General features: G+C 33.3%; 1 pseudogene; it reads right to left on the reverse strand.

Moving 5' to 3' along the window:
- Window positions 1–226: 226 nt before the first annotated feature.
- LOC114279874 (receptor-like protein kinase FERONIA pseudogene) lies at window positions 227–11,849 on the reverse strand (annotated as a pseudogene).
- Window positions 11,850–18,698: the final 6,849 nt, after the last annotated feature.

Raw genomic sequence — 18,698 nt, forward strand, 5'->3', positions numbered from 1 at the left:
GGACTACTCTGATCTTTTGCTCTGTTTGGTAACCGGTTACACAGGTTGTCTGATTTGAGAGTTAAATTATTTAAATATCTTAGTTATGACCTGGTTATGAAGTAATATGGTATAAGTAAATAATTGAATATAACTAAGTTATGACTTAATATGATAGTAGTTATGACTAATATGATATTGGTTATGATATAAATTATATAAGTTCATAACTAAATGTATGGTACATCTAAATGTAGAGATGATCAGCAAGGGTACCATTCTCTATATACTCATAAACAAGGATCATCTCATCACCTTCTTTGCAATAGCCGATAGGACTGACAAGAGTATTGTGTCGAAGCTTGGAAAGCACCTTGATCTCTGTCCAAAACTCATGTGCACCTTGCTTAGACATTGAATTCAACTGCTTTATAGCGACAGTGGTTTCCTCACCATCGATGAGTCCTTTGTAGACCTTACCAAATCCACCACTTCCAATGACCAATTCATCATCAAAGTTGTTGGCCATAGATTGAATCTCAGCAAGTGAGAAGCGATGACACAATCCTTCAGACGGTAATGATGAAGCAGATTCGATCCCTGTGAGTGAGAAATGTCCGCAGAGATTAGACGGCAGTGATGAAGAGTAAGTCTTCGTGGACTTTGATGTGTGCGAAATCGAAAATTGGACCCATGATGACTCGGCCTCGCTTGCACCGGAGTCTCTCACCGTCCTTCGACGCCGGAAAATCAAGAAACCAATCACTGAAATCAAGAATACTCCGCCGATTACACCTCCGGCAACGGCGACGACCAACAACGACGACGTTTTACTATTCTGTTTGAACCGTAGCTTTGGATACGGTGCTGGCGGTGAACGAACCATAACGTATTCAGGATTGGGCCCAGCGAGACTTCCGTCCGGTTGACTCAATTTGAAGATCTCTAAACCGTTCAAGATTGCATCAGCGTACCTGGGCTTGGAGTCCACATTCGGATGCATCGCGAGCCACAAGTCCACCTTGCTCCGGAGACCATCGACGTCTGGGACCGAAAGAACGTAGTCTTTGAAAACAGGAATTCCGTTACCCCCACTCAAGTGTATAACATCAACCTCTTGATCAGCCGTCTGATTATTCATATACAGAGAAAATATCCTCTCATTTTCTGTGGTTACCTGCAGTTGAAACTCGCAAAAATGAAGCCTAGCCAGGTACCGGAACCCAGAATCAACGGTGAAGAACCAAGTCAAATTGTACTGCACGCTTATACGTGGGTCCTTTCCCATGATCCGAGCCGTGGTGTACACAGTCGCCGGAGCAGTGTAATTCGGTGTCTCGTTAGTGTACAGAATTGGGACCTCACGGTGAGGCGCCACACCAAAGGCCCCGCCGTATATATACTTGTCATCTGGATGCCAGGTCCGGTACATGCCGGTATCGTGATTCACAGACACCTCGTTGCCACCGACGTTTAACCGGTACAGAGTTTCAAGAGCAGCGTTGTTATCGATGTAGAAAGATCGTTGAGACCCAACAAGAGTGATACGATTGAGATCGCCTTTCATGTAGAAATTGTTGGGAATCGAAACGACTTCGATGCCGTTGATAAAGGCGTATGAGTTGGGAGATGGGTTAAATGTTATGTCGAGCTTTTGGGTGTCTCTGACATTGAGAATGAACTCTTTGAGAAGAAAGGATTGTTGGGGAACTAAAGCAGAGACGGTGAGGTAGGCACTGAAGTTGGTTAGGAGGGTGTAGTTTGCGGCGGTGACAGAGAAGTAAGATTTTGATCTGTCGAGATTTGAGTAGGTGGCTGGGTAGAAGTAGAGGCGGATGAATTTGGGGCCGGAGGAGACCGGGAAAGTGTAGGTGAATTTGAAGGTGAAGATGCGGGCGGTGAGGAAAGGAATGTCGGTGAAAGAATGGTCTTGTTCGGTGGCCGTGTATGGTGATGAGGTGGTGCCGATGTTGGACGGTGAGAATTTTGAGGTGGCATCACCGTCCCAGATCCGGCCGTCTTGTGACGTGGCGTTGGAGGATGAGCCGCAGTTGAGGAGGAAGTAATCGGTGGGTGTGTAAGTGGGGATGACGATGGATAACCTACTTGTGAGTATTCATGGAGACCCAACCCAAATACATAAGTTTTTCTCTCTTTTGCTTATTTATCGGGTAGGGTAAGTGATATTCTTTAAATATCCACAGGGGATGGGTTGGGGATGGATACCCACTAATTTCTCCATATTTATTTATTTATTTATTTAATTTTTTTTTTTAAGATTAACAGCCAAAACTAAGTATACATTCAATCTTTTTTATTTATTTATTTATTTTTTCAGGTTCACAACCATTTTTTTTTTAAAAGATCTACAACCAAAGCTAAATATATCTTCAATCTTTTTTTTTATTATTATTTTTAAGGTTCACAACCATTTTTTTTAAAATTTTTAAGATTCATAACCAAAGCTAAATATACATTTAATCTTTTTTATTTTATTTTTTATTTTTTTTTTACGGTTCACAACCAATTTTATTTTATTTTATTTATTATTATTATTTTTTTAAGATTCACAACCAAACCTAAATATACATTTAATCTTTTTTCTTTTTTTTTTTAATTTTTTTTTAAGGTTCACAACCATTTTTTTTTATTTTTTATTTTATTTTTATATTTTTAAGATTCACAACCAAAGCTATACATTCAATCTTATTTTATTTTATTTGGCTCAACAATAAAATCAAATACATATTAATTAACATTGTCACATTATTCTTGTCAAATTTTATGCACATCTAGAATTTTTTAAATTTATTTAAAAAAATTAAGGACACTGTCTAGTGTAAGTTTCGGTTTGCTTTTCTATGTTATTTTATTTTGTTGTGTATTGTAATTTTCAGAATGGTTTGCTTGTTCTGAAATTTCAATTAACGAGTATGAATCTATTTGTTTTATGTTATCACACAATTTATACAACATATATATGTATATATATATGAATGTATTTGAAAATATAGAAATTGTAGAGAATCAAAACAAACATGAGTCGTGATTGGTTAGAAATGATGGGTACAAAGATTTATTTGCTAGAAAAATAAAAAGGGAATACAAAGTCTTATTAAATAATTTTTTTTAAATTAAAAGAATTTTTCTTAGTTATGAACAGATTTAACTGAAATCAGCTTGTTTTCCAATGTTATGCTTCATTTATTTAGATAGAAAATATTTTTTAATGAAAAATATTTTTTATAAAAAAAATTAAAAATATATTTTTTAAAATTTGGTGGTGGTGGTGATGGAACGAAGGTGAAAGTAGAGATTGTTACATAGTGGTGGGGTGATGGCAGCAGTGATGATGGTAGTGGCTATGGTGATGGTAGTGTGACAATGAAAGTGAGAATAGTGGTGATGGTGTTGTGAAATTAGTAAAAATTTAATTGAAAAAATATTTTTTGTTTTTTAAAAGTAACAAACAACAAAATTCGTGGGAGACTAAAGGAAGAAGATGGAGGATGGATTGGGTGTGGTAATGCATAGATATCTTAAAATGAGTGGTTCAGATTTGTTAAAGGTATATTTAGATTTTGGATAAATTAAAATGAATGGTTTAAATTTGCTAAGAGAAAGATGGTTTAATGTCTAAAATGTCCGTGGCTAAGAGATCAACAAACAATTTTTTATTTATGTCCTGATGCAATTTAATATTAGTCTTATAACACTTTCTTCAAACAAACTTTTTGATTGTCTCAAAATTATATATTTGATTATTATAAAACAAAATTTTTAATTAATTAATTAATGTATATTTGATTTTGTTGTTGAACCAAATAAAATAAAATAAGATTGAATGTATATTTAGCTTTTGTTGTGAACCTTAAAAAAATAAAAAATAAATACAAAAATAAGTTGTTAACATTAAATATATTAAAAAAGAAAGAAAAAAGATTGAAGGTATATTTAGCTAAAACCTTTATAAAAAAGAAAAAGAAAAAAAAAGAAGGTTGTTAACATTAAATATATTAAAAAAGAAAGAAAAAAGATTGAAGGTATATTTAACTTTTGTTGTGAACCTTAAAAAAAAAAAAAAAAATTTGTTAACATTAAATATATTAAAAAAGAAAGAAAAATGATTGAAGGTATATTTAGTTTTTGTTGTGAATCTTAAAAAAAAAAAAAAAAAAAAGTGGTTAACATTAAATATAAAAAATAAAAATGGGGATTAAAGTGGGTTGAGAAAAATCCATACCCATTAAAAAATGGGGAGGGTGGTACCCATAGGGAATGGGGAATGGGAAAAATTTATTATAAGAGAATGGAGATGAGAAATTAATATCCACCACATTACCTCCCATTGTCATTTCTATGTGTAAGGTGGTGTTGTGGTCGCGGTGGAGGAGAGGAGGTGGAGTAAGGAATAGAGGTAGAGAGCGATGGTGAGCATGTTGTGAGTGTTGAAGATTAAAGTGTTTGATGTATTGTCAAGTCCAAACTGGAAGCTAACTTAAGGTGATGAGTTTTTTCAATTTAAGTTGGGTGGTGGGTAAGGGCATTCATAGTGGACTAGTTAAATGGTGTGTTCATGTCAGTAGTTAAAATTTTAGTCAGTTACAGTAACTTTTGGGTTTACAATATTTATTAAGGTTTGTGTTAATTGTGACTAACATTTTAAGGGGGACGTCGGAAGTGTTATGGGGTTGTTCCGGCCGAATGTCCGACCGGTCGTTCCTCCGATGTCTAGACCCTTCAAGAAAAAAAAAAAAAAATTTGCCGTTGACCGGGCGGCCCAATTCCTCCGCACTCTTTGCTGCCTTCATCTTTAGCAGAGCTTCCATGGAGAGAGAGGGCCTTCCATGGAGGATTTATTTATTTATTTTATTTATACATATATACACTTGGGGTGTGTTTGATTGGACGGACTGGATAAGGAGGATTAGAATCCATCAGACTTGAGTCCTGGGACTGTGAATCTCCCGAACTATTTGGTTGGATTGGATATGTATCCTGTGTTTGTTTTTTCATGGGATTAGATATCTGGAAATGACTATTTTTAGTGAATCCAACGTTTGGTTGGACGGACTGGATAGGATAAATGAACAAAAGACTATTTTACCCTTTTTTAATTGTTTACTAAGTAATAGCAATATTAAACATATCTTTAATATTTTAATTTTTTAGCTAGATTAAATAAAATTTTATTTTATTTTATTTTTTACACAATTAAATAAATTTATTTTTTTAAAATTAAATAAATAAAATATCAATAAAAATATATGTTATTTTTTTAATTAAAATTTTCAATAAATTTATTTTTAAAAATAATAATAATTAAAAAATGAAATTAAATAAAACATCTATTAAAATTTAAATAATGAAATTAAATAAATTATAAACAAAATTTTAAAATAAAACATCAATAAAATATCTATAAAAAATTATTTTAAAAAATTAAATAAATAAAACATCAATAAAAGGTTAAACAAAATTATTTTATTTTTAAATTGAGACATTTAAATTTTGTTGAATTTTACTAAATATAATACATAATTAAATAGTAGAGGGTCAAATGGTCATTTCATCACCTAATCCAAACAGTGGATAGTCCCCCGAAAATTGTCCCATACCCCTCCTTAGGATACAACAGTCCCCCATATGGGGGATAAGGAGTCCGGCCGGACTCCATGTCCGACGGATTAAAAAAAAAACAAACACCAGATAAAGAGCCTCCCCCATATTACAATTCTAATAGTGAATAATCCTCCCCTTATCCCCCAATCAAATCACTATTCAGATTGCTTATCCGAAGGAGTGAGTAGTCTATCGTTTGTTTTTTTTTAGTCCGTCGGACATGGAGTCCGGCCGGACTCCTTATCCTCCATATGGGGGATTATATTATCTCGGGGAGGGGGGAGGGGGGGATGTGGGACAGTTTTGGGGGAATTGTTCACTGTTGGAATTAGGTGATAAAATGACCATTTTGACCCTCTACTATTTAATTATGTATTATATTTAGTAAAATTCAATAAAATTTACATGTCTCAATTTAAAAATAAAATAATTTTATTTAACTTTTTATTGATGTTTTATTTACTTAATTTTTTTAAATAATTTTTTATACATATTTTATTGATGTTTTATTTTAAAATTTTGTTTATATTTTATTTAATTTCATTATTTAAATGTTAATAAATGTTTTATTTAATTTCATTGTTTAATTATTATTATTTTTAAAATCAAATTTATTTAATATTTTAATTAAAATAATAACATTTATTTTTATTGATATTTTATTTATTTAATTTTAAAAAATAAATTTATTTAATTGTGTAAAAAATAAAATAAAACAATTTTTTATTTAATCTAGCTAAAAATAATTAAAATATTAAATATATGTTTAATATTGCTATTACTTAGTAAATAATTGAAAAATTGTAAAATAGTCTTTTACTCATTTATCATATCCAGTCCGTCCAACCAAACGTTGAATTTACTGAAAATAGTCTTTTCCAGACATCTAATCCCATGAAAAAACAAACATAGGATATATATCCAATCCAACCAAATAGTCCGGGGGATTCACAGTCCCAGGACTAAAGTCCGATGGATTCTAATCCCCCCTTATCCAGTCCGTCTAATCAAACACGCCCTTAACACACAGCTTAACACATCCATTGCACCAACACTCACTCTCTAAAATTAATAAATTTTTAACACATATTTTTAGATTCCACTTTTATTAATTTTTATCATATAACACACTTTAATAAATAATTTTAATCATCCTATCGTGAATGCTATAAGAGAAGACTTGTAATTGGCTCCAAGAGAGTGTGAATGCTCTAAGAGAAGACTTGTAATTGACTCCAAGAGTGAGAGAGCTTGGATTGTTTAACGATGGTCAAAATTAGCGGTTCACGAGGAGACCTTTTAGGTCATGTAATAGATATTTTTAATCCAGTCCAATTTTTTTTTTGGTCTTCATGTCTGGAATTTCTTGGAATTATTAGCTTTTGAGAATCTAGTGTTTTCATTTCTGTGAGCAATTCTATATTTTAATCACGTGTTCTTGAAATTATTGCAAAATCAATGTATGATTAAACTATATCAGAACAATCAACCATGATAATTTCACTTAATTGGGAATAAATATCTAGTGCAACGTAATGAATAGAAAGTCACAAACAAATATTAGATAGACACTTTTTAACAAATAAATATCAGATGGACACTATTTAATTCTAGTTAACTCAACCATATACTTCTCACTATTGTAATGTTATATATTTTTTAGTTGCCGATGCTACTCATTGTAAGGACTCTGTTTCAATAGCATCCTAAATTTTTGTCAAATTTAATGATCACGTACATCAATCATTTGATCAGTTTGTTAAAGAGATTAATATGTTGATTATATTGTGAAATATACTCATGGTTCCTGCTAGATTCTCACAATCTCAGGTTTTGTGTGCACCAACCAAGTTTGGGAAGAGATTTGGAGACTAAAATAGTCAATAAATAGAAAATAAGTTAAAATAGTTAATAATACAAAATGTCACATTTAAATCATGATCATTTCACTTTTTCTTGCACAACAATCAAATCAACTACAAAAAAATCAACTATCATCCCAAACACAATTTTTTTTAGTTAAGTTCAAATAGTCATAAAATTAACTAAAATAGCAAAGTTCTCAAACGAGTCCAAAGTAAGCGCAAGTGTTGGTACTACTTTTTGTCAGTATTGCTTGGAAATCAACAAAGACCATCTCTATTTAATTAGAAATTCCCCAAATCTCCCCGTTAAACGCAGATAGTACAACTAAAACACACTGCTAGTAGATGCATTTGAATTCCAAGATCAAGGAAGAAAAATTATCAAAGAAAGATATAGAACATTTATATATGCTTCTTAATCAAATCAATGGTATGGTAGGAGATAATAACAAAGATGATTGTGACATTTAATCACACTGTTGTTTAAAGGCATACACACTATATATGATCACAAAACCAGAAAAATCAATCAAGAAGAATAGGCATGAAATTCCCCATTCTACATTGTCCAAATCACTCACGACATTCCATGAATCACATGATTTTGACTTCATGAATTCATTTGGGACTGTGTTTGCATCGATTGTAGGTGGTACAAGGCTGATTATCCTTATTGGCGCACCCGATACAATCTTCGAATAGCTTTGTATTACATATTGTAGGCTTTTGTAGACCCTTGTATGAAATTTGTTGTTGGTTATAACCAAGAAACCTTCTAGTCGTCCCTAATTTTATCAAGAACTCTTCTTTTTCTTCTCCTCCATCATCTGCTAAGCATTCGACAATGGTGGAATTGCAACCCCCAAAGATCATTGAGTTGCTTTTTTTAGCTAAAGAGAGATGGAGGAAAACCATCAAAAATATGACAAAAGAGAAATGGAGGTGGTATGGTCTGATCTTCATTTCAGATTTCATCTCCTCCTTAGAGCTTTTTCTATTGAATTTAGATATCAATTTCTTGATCTTTGTTAGGACAAAACTGGCCCAATCAATCACGTTTTCTATTACACCTATCTATTCAATTATAAAAAAAAATTACACATCGTTCTAAATTACAAAACTCTAAATTACATAACTCCAATCGCAAAACTATAAAACTATTTTCAAAATATACAAGGGTAAATTACACTTTGCTTCTTTTATGTCTGGTCATTTTCTCACTTTAGCCTTTGAAGTTTGTTTTTACTTACTCTAGCCCTTCATATTTTTAGTTGTCCCACTTTATTTTTAAAACTAATTATGTTCAAAATTATATTAAAAATGTCACAATAATTATCACATAAGATAAAAATATATATTAGTATATTAGAATTAAAATTTATCTCAGAAGTGTGATATAATAAAATATTTTTATGTCACGTAACTATCAATATATACTTTAAGCAAACATCAGAGGGTATATTTTTAATTTTCCAAATCACAAGGATAATATGTACTTTAGGTAAACCTTAGGGGGTATATTTCTAATTTACTCATTAAATAAAGAGTAAATTGATGATAAATCTAATCTAAGGAGAGTATAATGCATTAGATCAAATGAATATTTTTTATTGGTGAGAGGTTCATCCTTTGTTTTGGTAACAAGCTTTTTTTTTTTTGTTTTGAAGATATTTTGTTTCCTATTTTACCCCTTAAGTTATATGTTGACTATCTGTTCAAATTTTTTTCGTATCTGTTTAAAATTTTTCACTATCTGTTCAATTTTTTGACTATCTATTCCATTTTTACACCTATTTGTTGAATTTTTAAACCTATTTGTTGAATTTTTTCTATTCAAATTTTTATCTGCCCAATTTTTTTTATTTATCTGTTAAGTTTTTTCTTTTTCTTTTTTTTAAAAAAAAAAAAAAACTATAGTTGCGTTTGGTAATGTTTTGTAAATATGATTTGAGAGTATGCGTTGTATTTTGAGTTTGTGAGTTGTGGAATTATGTTTTGAGTGTAGAAAATATGTTTGATTATGGTTTTTGAATAGAGTATTGAATTGAGTTTTTAATTGTATGTGGAATTGAGTTTTAAAAGTTTGATGTGATATGTGAAATAAGAAAATTTGTTTGGTGATGAATTTTCAAAATAGTTTTCAAAACTTAATTAACTTATAATTGATAATCAAACACACAACTCATAACTCGATATCCGTATTTTTGATCAACAACCATAACCAAACTATTTTTAAAATACTCAAATAAAAAAATGTTTTTTTTTTTCAATTAATTGTTTTTAAGTAATTTTTTTGAATAATTTTTTTTCAAATAACTTCTATGTCAATTATTTTTTTTGTCAATTCATTTTTTAGGTTTTTATAAACATTAAAAATATTAAAAATATTTAGAAAATTAAAATATTAAAAATATTGTGAAAAATAAAATATTAAAAATATTCCGAAAATTAAAATATTACGAATTTTAAAAATATTCAGAAAATCAAAATATTTACAATTAAAATATCAAAATATTAAAATTAAAATATTAAAATATTTTTATGAAAATTAAAATATTAAAAATATTCCTATAAAATAAAATAAAAAAATAAAAAATATTTAAAATAAAAATTTAGTTGTTTTTGAGTTTTAAAAAGAGTTTTGAGTTATGTGTTTGATTATAAATTTTGAAAAGTAATGATTATAATTTGAAATAATTTTTGAGAAATGAGTGTATAATTATGAATTGAAAACTGCAACCAAATACCACACTCAAATCAGTGGTGAAAGTATGTTTTAAAATCTAAACCAAAGAGAGCCTATATGTTCAAATTTGTATCTATTGTCAAAATTTCAAGCTTTTTTTTTAGACTGATTTGTTCAAATTTTTGTGCACTTGATGGACTGATTTGTTCAAATTTTTGATGGAAACTGTAAGGCTACACATTTCAAAACAGAGTAAGAGAGAAGAGATCTTCCTCCATTGTAACACCAAACACAAGCACTGATCGAAAACAGAGAGAGAGCTGAAGAATATTAGCAGCACAGCTTCTCTCTCATCACACACTATGTAGAGAGAGAAACCAGAGAGAGATAGAGAGAGAGCCATGGAAGAAATGAACGGCGACAACATGTACGGCATGATGGGGAATCCCAACAAAATTAAGATCAATCAACAACTGCTAACTAATTGAACTCAATTCACAAACAGAACCCAACTGAATTCAGATCAGTAAACAACGTTTCAAACCCAGATCACCTTCGAAAGCGTTTCGACGATGGTATCAAGAATATGGCTCGACTGACGATCATAATACTCCTCAATAGTGAGCTTCCAACTCGAATCATTGTGCGAATAAGGGACCACGAAAACCTTCAATTTCTTCAAATCGTACTCGTTCCCTTCGTATCTTACCCTTCAACCCTGCTTCCACGTCCCACCATCCACATCCAAGAACTCGATCTTATCATACAAATCCTTGGTCATGATATCAATAACACCACTCGAAACACCGTCGTGATCGCCCCATCGAGGAGATTTTTTCTGATTAATCGGACTTTTTTCGGTGCGACAAAAAGGTGGTGGTGCCGCAGTAGCGAGGACGACGTCGTCCCCTCCACCGACGACATGGTCGCTTGAGCATTTTCTTTCGATCGTCGCTGCGGTGGTGCCGACATGGCTAGGGTTCAGATTTGCCGTGCTTAACTAGATCTGCCCGTCGGAACGTGAGGTAGAGGAATGGGCGGCGATGGTGGTAGTTCAGATCGGAGAAAACGAAGAGAAGAGAGATAGAAGAGAGAAGATAGAAAAAAGAGCTAGACTGGAGACGGGGTAAGGTGGAGGAAGGGACGGTGGCATAGTTCTAAATATCGGCCGATACGCTACGTATCGGCCGATACATATCGGAAAAATGGGGTACCGCGACGGATACAGGCCGATATACCACTGAGATTAAAAATCGCAGGAGTATCGGCCGAGTCCCGGTACGTATCGGCCTGTAAGCGTTACATAAGCCGTTACACAAGCCGCGACGGGCCGATACTCACCGGTTCGGACCGGTACGGGAAAGAAAAAGTTAAAAAACCTTTGAAATGATTTTTAAAATTTCACCACCGCGACACCCGATTCCCGATACGTACCGATCGATACTACCGATACCGATACTCCGCGATCGATACCGTTACGTTACCCGATACCGCGATTTAGAACCTTGGGCGGTGGTGATGGTGCAGAACTCGCCTAGGGTTAGGGTTCTAGTGGCGGAGTTCCAGGCGCCCCTCCATTGCGGCGATGGCAACGAATCTATATGGGTCTCGTCTATGGCGGTCCAGAAAAGGAGGAAGAGGCCGACGACCATGGCTCTGTTGCGGTGGTGGTGTAGTAGTGACGGCGGTGTACCCATCGGAGATTAGAGATGAGGATAGGGTGGATGAATAAGTGACGGCGGTGTATAAAAACGATATCGATTTATTCTCAAAAGCGACATTGCATTAAAATATTTGAACTATTCTGGTCGTAAAAATATATATATATATATATATATATAAATAAAAGATTAATGATTGGGGCCGCGATAAATCGAGACTCAAATGCCTTGAATTGCTTTTTTTTTTTTTTTTTTTTTTTTTTTTTTTTTTTTTTTAAGGTGGTTATGTATAGGGATGTATCAAAAAATTAGACATCCCACACTAACTCAGTCTGTGTGATTTAATAAGGTGAGTGAGTTAGGTTAGATTGGTTAAGTGATAAAATTGATTAATCATTTAGAATACTGGTTAAATTTTGTTAAGTTCATATAGTTTTGTATGAATCCCTGTTATATTCTTATTTCAAATCACGAAAACTCAGATGAAATTGAAATAGCTTTGGTATTGTGTATGTGGAAAAAATAGTACAAAACTACATAAAATTAACAAATTTTAATCAATAGCTTAACTGATCAATCAATTTTACTACCTAACCAGTCTAACCCAACTTACTCACTTTATCAAACCACACAGGCTAAGTTGATGTGACATGCCTAATTTTTTACACACCCTTACACATAATCACCCTTCCACACATACATACATAAAAAAAAAAAAAAAAAAATCGAGGCATTGGAGTAGTTACTTTTTATGTTCTTATAGGTAAAGAAAATCAACGTCCGTAGAAAATTTAATTTTGAATTTTTGATTCGATTGGAGCGCCCTTAAATAAATTTTCATTTTTTTTTTTTAAACTTCATTTTAAAAATTGATTTAAAACCAAGATCTGATCTGGGCCGGCCTCTACAAGTTTTTAAGTCTAATAAGTTTGTAAAAAATTATGAGGAAATTATTTGTTATGAATTAAAAAAATATTTTTAAAATAGTGACATTTTTTTATTAATTTGAGAGGAAATTAATTAAATACTCCTCTCTAATTTTGTGTAATAAAAGTGATCTAATATATATTTTTATTAGTTAAAACTTCTCAACATTTTCACAGAGAAAATTTGATTCAGATAAATTTTGCCCGACATATAAAAATTTCATTCGACTGAGAGAAATTTTGGCACCGATTCAAAAAATTTCAATTTTCATAAAGAAATTTCGAAATTTCTCTGTAAAAATTAAAATTTCTTTGAGTTAAGACAAAATTTTTCTAAGTTAAACAAAATTTCTCTGGGTCAAATCTTTTTGTGAAAATATTGAGGGACCTTAACTATTATAAAAATATTATATGTCATTTATCTTTTAAAATTTCAATATCAGTGACCTTAAAAAAAAATTCCCTTATCATAAATATTTTCATAATTTTGTGATTAAATTTTAAAAAAAATCACTCTCAAATATTTTCGCCAAAAATTATTGAGCTGCGGTGAGTAATTGACATTATTTATTTGGTATTTTTTTTATTAAATAATAAACCTCTTAACTTTGTTAATTTAAACATTAATCTTTTCATTTTTTTTCAATCTAAAGTATTTACTTATTTTTGTTAAATAAATTTGTAAAAAAAATATATTTTAATCATTAAACTCAATGAAATTAGGTATTTAGATTTTTTTTTGTATACCTACATTGAATTTAATAGTTAAAATATCTATTTTTTAATATTTTTTTTCTTAATGAAAATAAGTTAACAGTTTAAATTAAAAATAAATCAAAACATTAAAGTTTAAGTTTACAAAATAAAAAATAAAAAAATTATTTTGTTACAAGATATATATATATACAAGTTTTTTTTTTTTTTTTTGTGTGTGCAATTTCTTCTAAAAATTAGTATACTTTTGTGTCACTTACTTAGCTAAGATATGGCAATATATTATTGGACATTTACTAATAAATCCTATGTATGACTTTTAGTCACATAAATATTCTTATAATCTTAAAAATCTTTTTTTACATTAAAATCTCTCAAATGAAATATACTCATATTTAAAAACGTAATAAGGGTAATAGTTCATACATTAAAATGATACTCCATTGTCATATTTTAATAATGACATATTTTGCAAAAATTTAATAAGACGATAGTATACAAATACCTCACTGTCACATTTTAAAAATAACACATTTGAAAAAAAATTTAATAAGACAATAATAAACAAATGAATCATCTCCACATTTGAAATTTGTAGGAAATAGAGTGAAAGAAACAAACGGTGTCTGTTTCAAATTTAATGAGACTTAGTGCAGTTTTAGCACATGCTATTTTAGTTTATTATCCTATTTAGGTCGCATCACTTTAAACTCAATTCATATTTTATATTTTTTCATAAAAAGTTAAAAAGTATACTAATCTGACACTTCTCAAACAACCCTTAATTGTCTATAAGAAAAGAATAATTCTTTGGTATGCCATGCACACCCTATATAATCTTATCATAAAATTATGTAAATTTGCGTAAATCTTAAAATTTTCCGAATTTACGCATAATCGTATTGCTAAGGAAAAGTTGGATTGGTTTGATTATCTGATATACAACAAAGAAAAAAAGGTAGAACATTCATATATGCATGCTTAATCGAATAAATGATACAGCAAGGGATAATAATGATGATTGTGGCATTTAATCACACTGTTATTCAAAGACATACACTCTAGCAATGTTAGAGCATTGCCAATGATTTGCTAAAATAACTATCAAACCCATAATAGGACAGTTTGGGCAAAAAAAAGTTCTCCAGTGGCATGCAATAATGCAAAATCTTTCAGATCATCATCCCAACTGTTTTTCTTTCTTCTATCTCTCCCACCCTCATCCTTTCCCGCAAAACTCTCCCAAATAGAAAATAGTTTTTTCATAACAAAATTCAAAAATGACAACAACAATCACTAGAAAGACAATAATCACAACAACAACAATAATCAAGAATTTCAAGCAACTTCAGATAAATTTCAAGTAATTTCTCACAAATTTCAGAAATATAATTTCACAAAGATAAATACTTGGAAAGGTTTTGAAGTTTCTTCATCTTCTTCCCTCTATTTCGTCTTCTTCATCTTAACAGAGAGATGCCTAGATTGTGAACTTCGAACCCAAATCGAGAGAGATGCCTAGATCGTGAAAGAGATCGCCGAACCCAAATCAACATGTTAGAACCAGTTCAGTAGAGGGTTTGGGTTTGGGTTTCATAAAGGGTTTTGGTATAGAGAAGAGAGGGTTTCGGCGTTAGAGATGAGAGAAGAGACGTTTCGGTGGAGAGCAGAGAGGTAGAAAATAGGAAAAGTTTTGGAACAGTATCAGAGAAAGAAGAGAGAGAGAAAACAGAGATTGAGAGAGAAAGGTTGAGTGAACTTATTGTGTGCCACATCTACTATTTCTGCTACTACTACTACTATTATTATTATTATTATTATAACGGTCGTGATGGGGAGCTCGAATTTGAGCTCCCCGAATCCCCCTAATTCCAAAACGTTGCCGTTTTTGATTTTTTTTTTTTTTTTCTCTGTGCAGAAGAAGGAAGATCAGAAGGGAAGAAGAAGAAGGGAAGAAGAAGAAGAAGAAGAAGGAGAGAGGGAAGAAGGAGAGAGGGAAGAAGGAGGATGTAATAACCCTCACGCTATCCTAACCATACTCATATGCATTCGTGTGAGTCTGTCTTGTAAGCTTGCGTTTCTAGTCTTGTCCTTGTACGTTTAAGTGTTACTGCATGTTTTGTACCTTGCTTGGTGAGAGTTTAGCCGAGGTCGTCTTCATGTCTAGAATTATCGTGGAACCACTTTGTTTGACCTCCACCTTTGCCCTGACATATTGGCCGAGATGTCATTATCTAGGCCGAGGCGTTCATCACCAAGGCCGAGGTGTGAATTATCTAGGCCGAGATGTTACCTTTGCACCTAAGTGATCTTGTCCCGGAAAGGTATGACCTAGACCGAGGTGTGGCACATCTAGGCCAAGGCGTGGCACAGCTTAGTCAAGTGTTGTCCTTCCTAGCCGAGGTCATTATCCCCTACTTGCTGATGTCTTGTTCTTAGCCGAGATCATTACTCGCCAGAGTGCCCATGCCGTCTTACTTGTTGAACACACTTTGTCATAGTTTTTTCTTGTCACTCAGCCACCTCTCGGTGTAGCACCAACCAGCCGCTGCCACGTGCTTCTGTAGAGGGTTAAGTCAGCCAGCAGACTTAGAAATGTATCATTTTGCTATATGTCTTTGTTTGTGAGGAGAGAGAAGCTCTAGAAGAAGAAGAAGAAATTTAGAGTGAGAGAGTGGGTTTTCGAGCTTGATTCTTAGAGATCAAACCATTAGATTCGCGTATTGAGGTTAGATTCTTGATTTACTCTTGTCATTCTTATTGATCATCTAGCTGCATTGCATGATTGAACCCGTTTTGCATGTCATGCATCGATTTAAAGTTGGTTTTAGAAAGAGAAAATGGTGTTCACGTGTTCTTGAAAGAAAGGTCTTGTTTGATCTGAAAGTTTGCATTAAGTTTCATGTTTTTGTGTTTGTTCTCACTAGATCCCTGAATATGGGTACTCAGGTCCATGTTTTTGAACTCATAGCATGAAATCTCAGATTTTGTAATAGCAAATCACGATCTTTGCATTCATCTTCCTCATGTGCATGTTCTTCATGTTCATCATGTTCTTCAAGAAAGGGAAACCCAGATTTTTCCCGACTTCATTCCTTTGAATGTGGCCATCGAGGCCACACCTCGGCAAGGGGGTGTGGAACCTCAGCCTAGACCTGGTAGTTGCCCAGCATATTCCCCGAGATAAAGAACTGTATTTGTTTTGATTCGACTTAGTCTTGAGGAACGTCGAGATCATCTGCATGCATGTGAAATTTGTTTGAAAGTGCATTCAACAGACTTTGCCATGTGTTTGTAGGGTTTGGACTTTCCTTGACCCCGACGTTTGAAGAACTAAGTGAGTGGTATTTTTAATAAAGATATGTTATAATGCTTTGATAAAAGTCTTGTTTTGCTTTGTTTTGGAAAGTATTTGTAAGCATGAATGGTTATCCCTAATCGGAAAATATATATATATATCTTGTTTTGATGACATTCTTGGAAAGTCCGTACATACTAAGGGACTATAAGCATTTGTAGCACAACGTTTGAAAGTCCGTACGTGCTAAGGGACTATAAGCATTGGTAGCACAAAGTTTGGAAGTCCGTACGTGCTAAGGGACTATAAGCATTGGTAGCACAAAGTTTGGAAGTCTGTACGTGCTAGGGGACTCTAAGCATTAGTAGCACAAGTCCTTAGTGTTCGGGGACTATAATGCAACGACACCATCGAATTGAGATATCTCCCTTGTCTTGCCTTGTCTTGTCTTGTTTGCCACTGACGGTTTACCGCGTGGGTTTTGTTTGCCGAGATGTCATCATTTGTATTATAATGATGTTAGTAAGCATCGTTTGAAACTTGACAGATTTGCTAGATGGACTTGGTTCATTCTTTGACTTGCACTAATTATGTTGTGTATTGTTTGATAAAGATCTTGAATACCAGTCATGCAAACCCCTTTATTTCTTATACCATTCACTGAGTATCCAAGCTCACCCTCTCTATATATATATGTAGGTGATGAGCAGGAAGGCGGTGATGCCTAGGTGTGACTCGCAAGCTTGTTTTGGGTTTTTGTCATGTCGGCTTAACTTGTATACATGTCGGCAGTCTTGAAAACTATGCTTCTCGGCTTATAATGTCTGCAATTTACACATGTCGGCTGGAGAAGCCTTTTGATCAAGATGAAAAATGTATTTTGTATTTCATTGTATTTGTATTCAAGTTGTAATACTATGTAAAGTTGTATGCCATTCCATGTAACTTACACACTGCTCTTATGGACCACTTGTATTTTTAAATTAATGCTTCCGCACTTGTGAGCCCCATATATATATTTATACTCTGATTGTGTATGGATTTTGGAGGTTGGCCTTCGGTAATCCCGGATTACTGGCCATCACGGCACCAAACTAGTAAGGGCAGTTTGGGGTCGTGACAGATTGGTATCAGAGCAAGCATTCCTTATAGTGCGTTATTCACACACTTTGAGTCCTAAAGAGCATAGGATGTCCCTTAGAATAATTTTAGGATTGCATCATATTGCTTGTTACTTGACAAGGTGTGCATTATCTCGGCATAACCATTTGTTATTTGCATACATGGTTCTTGGTTCAGTTTGTTTTAAGGTTGCATTTTCCTACTCATAGCATCATGAGGAGAGGTAGACCATCAGTTGGCCGAGATCAATCAGAGGATAGATTGGACAGACTAGAAAGACTAGTTGAAGGGTTAAGCCGTGAGTTAAGGCAGATGAGACAACAGAATGCAAGTGCTACATCTACCCCGGCCGAACAGACGGATGGCCGACATGCAGCTCCACCTCTTCCAGTGCCCCAAGTGCCTCCACAGCCAGCCTTGTATGGGGAGGGGACGATGACTTTGATTAAAGAGTTCAAGAAGATGAACCCACCAAGATTCGCAGGGGGCATAGAGCCGATGAAGGCCGAGGCGTAGGTTTTGGAAATGGAAAAGCTGTTCGAGATCTTTCCCAGCACCGACACTCAGAAGGTGACTTTAGCAGCATTCACATTAGACGACGACGCTCGAAGGTGGTGGATGATGATCCGGGAGGCTAATCCTGGTTTAACTTGGGCCAGATTTTTAGAACTGTTTTACAACAAGCATTTTCCGCTTAGCGTTCGAGATCGCAAGACCACAGAGTTCCAGACTCTAACACAAGGCAACAGAACAGTGACAGAGTACGACCGTGCCTTCACCGAATTGGCGAGATATGCGCTTCATATGGTCAGTGATGAGTATAGG

This window comes from Camellia sinensis, chromosome 1 (genome assembly GCF_055761805.1).
Source record: "Camellia sinensis isolate YWXY chromosome 1, ASM5576180v1, whole genome shotgun sequence".
NCBI classification, from domain to species: domain Eukaryota; kingdom Viridiplantae; phylum Streptophyta; class Magnoliopsida; order Ericales; family Theaceae; genus Camellia; species Camellia sinensis.